This window comes from Eleutherodactylus coqui, chromosome 13 (genome assembly GCF_035609145.1).
Source record: "Eleutherodactylus coqui strain aEleCoq1 chromosome 13, aEleCoq1.hap1, whole genome shotgun sequence".
Lineage (NCBI taxonomy): Eukaryota > Metazoa > Chordata > Amphibia > Anura > Eleutherodactylidae > Eleutherodactylus > Eleutherodactylus coqui.
This window is the reverse complement of record NC_089849.1, coordinates 78,120,100-78,124,220: the sequence shown is the minus strand read 5'-3', so window position 1 is coordinate 78,124,220 and position 4,121 is coordinate 78,120,100.

The window sequence follows — 4,121 nt, the reverse complement described above, 5'->3', positions numbered from 1 at the left end:
AAGATCGTGGAGTGCGCCTAATGTCTACTTAGCTAGCGCATCAGGGTAGCTTAATCTGTGCCATAACATCTTGGGAATATTATCAAAAGCCTTTTCTCATACAGTTTGTTCAGTTTCAGAAAAGGCCAAGAAGTCCATTTCTGAGCATCATCAAAAGCAAGTTCTTCTGACCACTAAAATGTTGAGAAAGCAGCTTGAGAGCTTTCAAAGTTGAAAACTGGCAGCAGTGGGATTCGAACCCACACCTCCAAAGAGACTGGAGCCTTAATCCAGCACCTTAGACCGCTCGGCCATGCTACCATGAAAAAGTGGATAATTTTGGATCAAAATGTCCAAGAGATTTCATAAAGAACATTTCTCCTGGCAAGAAATCCTTTTCCTGAATTTGATTTAAAAAGAAGAAGAATTGTTGCTGCATTCGAGCTGAATATTTAATGATGGCAGCAGAAGGCTGAAAATGCATTCCTCCAGTTAGAAAGGAAGCAAACGCAAGTGAGTTCAACAGTATTACCGCACTACTGCTTTTTCAGATGTTCCTAGGCTATTGAAGGCTTTGAAGTGCAAGATCGTGGAGTGCGCCTAATGTCTACTTAGCTAGCACATCAGGGTAGCTTAATCTGTGCCAAAACATCTTGGGAATATCATCAAAGGCCTTTTCTCATACAGTTTGTTCAGTTTCAGAAAAGGCCAAGAAGTCCATTTCTGAGCATCATCAAAAGCAAGTTCTTCTGACCACTAAAAGGTTTACCACGCATCTTGAGAGCTTTCAAAGTTCAAAACTGGCAGCAGTGGGATTCAAACCCACGCCTCCAAAGAGACTGGAGCCTTAATCCAGCGCCTTAGACCGCTCGGCCATGCTACTATGAAAAAGTGGATAATTTTGGATCAAAATGTCCAAGAGATTTCATAAAGAACATTTCTCCTGGCAAGAAATCCTTTTCCAGAATTTGATTTAAAAAGAAGAAGAATTGTTGCTGCATTCGAGCTGAATATTTAATGATGGCAGCAGAAGGCTGAAAATGCATTCCTCCAGTTAGAAAGGAAGCAAACGCAAGTGAGTTCAACAGTATTACCGCACTACTGCTTTTTCAGATGTTCCTAGGCTATTGAAGGCTTTGAAGTGCAAGATCGTGGAGTGCGCCTAATGTCTACTTAGCTAGCACATCAGGGTAGCTTAATCTGTGCCAAAACATCTTGGGAATATCATCAAAGGCCTTTTCTCATACAGTTTGTTCAGTTTCAGAAAAGGCCAAGAAGTCCATTTCTGAGCATCATCAAAAGCAAGTTCTTCTGACCACTAAAAGGTTTACCACGCATCTTGAGAGCTTTCAAAGTTCAAAACTGGCAGCAGTGGGATTCGAACCCACGCCTCCAAAGAGACTGGAGCCTTAATCCAGCGCCTTAGACCGCTCGGCCATGCTACCATGAAAAAGGGGATAATTTTGGATCAAAATGTCCAAGAGATTTCATAAAGAACATTTCTCCTGGCAAGAAGTCCTTTTCCAGTATTTGATTTAAAAAGAAGAATTGTTGCTGCATTCGAGCTGAATATTTAATGATGGCAGCAGAAGGCTGAAAATGCATTCCTCCAGTTAGAAAGGAAGCAAACGCAAGTGAGTTCAACAGTATTACCGCACTACTGCTTTTTCAGATGTTCCTAGGCTATTGAAGGCTTTGAAGTGCAAGATCGTGGAGTGCGCCTAATGTCTACTTAGCTAGCACATCAGGGTAGCTTAATCTGTGCCAAAACATCTTGGGAATATCATCAAAGGCCTTTTCTCATACAGTTTGTTCAGTTTCAGAAAAGGCCAAGAAGTCCATTTCTGAGCATCATCAAAAGCAAGTTCTTCTGACCACTAAAAGGTTTACCACGCATCTTGAGAGCTTTCAAAGTTCAAAACTGGCAGCAGTGGGATTCAAACCCACGCCTCCAAAGAGACTGGAGCCTTAATCCAGCGCCTTAGACCGCTCGGCCATGCTACCATGAAAAAGTGGATAATTTTGGATCAAAATGTCCAAGAGATTTCATAAAGAACATTTCTCCTGGCAAGAAATCCTTTTCCAGAATTTGATTTAAAAAGAAGAAGAATTGTTGCTGCATTCGAGCTGAATATTTAATGATGGCAGCAGAAGGCTGAAAATGCATTCCTCCAGTTAGAAAGGAAGCAAACGCAAGTGAGTTCAACAGTATTACCGCACTACTGCTTTTTCAGATGTTCCTAGACTATTGAAGGCTTTGAAGTGCAAGATCGTGGAGTGCGCCTAATGTCTACTTAGCTAGCACATCAGGGTAGCTTAATCTGTGCCAAAACATCTTGGGAATATCATCAAAGGCCTTTTCTCATACAGTTTGTTCAGTTTCAGAAAAGGCCAAGAAGTCCATTTCTGAGCATCATCAAAAGCAAGTTCTTCTGACCACTAAAAGGTTTACCACGCATCTTGAGAGCTTTCAAAGTTCAAAACTGGCAGCAGTGGGATTCAAACCCACGCCTCCAAAGAGACTGGAGCCTTAATCCAGCGCCTTAGACCGCTCGGCCATGCTACCATGAAAAAGTGGATAATTTTGGATCAAAATGTCCAAGAGATTTCATAAAGAACATTTCTCCTGGCAAGAAATCCTTTTCCTGAATTTGATTTAAAAAGAAAAATTGTTGCTGCATTCGAGCTGAATATTTAATGATGGCAGCAGAAGGCTGAAAATGCATTCCTCCAGTTAGAAAGGAAGCAAACGCAAGTGAGTTCAACAGTATTACCGCACTACTGCTTTTTCAGATGTTCCTAGGCTATTGAAGGCTTTGAAGTGCAAGATCGTGGAGTGCGCCTAATGTCTACTTAGCTAGCACATCAGGGTAGCTTAATCTGTGCCAAAACATCTTGGGAATATCATCAAAGGCCTTTTCTCATACAGTTTGTTCAGTTTCAGAAAAGGCCAAGAAGTCCATTTCTGAGCATCATCAAAAGCAAGTTCTTCTGACCACTAAAAGGTTTACCAAGCATCTTGAGAGCTTTCAAAGTTCAAAACTGGCAGCAGTGGGATTCGAACCCACGCCTCCAAAGAGACTAGAGCCTTAATCCAGCGCCTTAGACCGCTCGGCCATGCTACCATGAAAAAGTGGATAATTTTGGATGAAAATGTCCAAGAGATTTCATAAAGAACATTTCTCCTGGCAAGAAATCCTTTTCCAGAATTTGATTTAAAAAGAAGAATTGTTGCTGCATTCGAGCTGAATATTTAATGATGGCAGCAGAAGGCTGAAAATGCATTCCTCCAGTTAGAAAGGAAGCAAACGCAAGTGAGTTCAACAGTATTACCGCACTACTGCTTTTTCAGATGTTTCTAGGCTATTGAAGGCTTTGAAGTGCAAGATCGTGGAGTGCGCCTAATGTCTACTTAGCTAGCGCATCAGGGTAGCTTAATCTGTGCCATAACATCTTGGGAATATTATCAAAAGCCTTTTCTCATACAGTTTGTTCAGTTTCAGAAAAGGCCAAGAAGTCCATTTCTGAGCATCATCAAAAGCAAGTTCTTCTGACCACTAAAATGTTGAGAAAGCAACTTGAGAGCTTTCAAAGTTGAAAACTGGCAGCAGTGGGATTCGAACCCACGCCTCCAAAGAGACTGGAGCCTTAATCCAGCACCTTAGACCGCTCGGCCATGCTACCATGAAAAAGTGGATAATTTTGGATCAAAATGTCCAAGAGATTTCATAAAGAACATTTCTCCTGGCAAGAAATCCTTTTCCTGAATTTGATTTAAAAAGAAGAAGAATTGTTGCTGCATTCGAGCTGAATATTTAATGATGGCAGCAGAAGGCTGAAAATGCATTCCTCCAGTTAGAAAGGAAGCAAACGCAAGTGAGTTCAACAGTATTACCGCACTACTGCTTTTTCAGATGTTCCTAGGCTATTGAAGGCTTTGAAGTGCAAGATCGTGGAGTGCGCCTAATGTCTACTTAGCTAGCACATCAGGGTAGCTTAATCTGTGCCAAAACATCTTGGGAATATCATCAAAGGCCTTTTCTCATACAGTTTGTTCAGTTTCAGAAAAGGCCAAGAAGTCCATTTCTGAGCATCATCAAAAGCAAGTTCTTCTGACCACTAAAAGGTTTACCACGCATCTT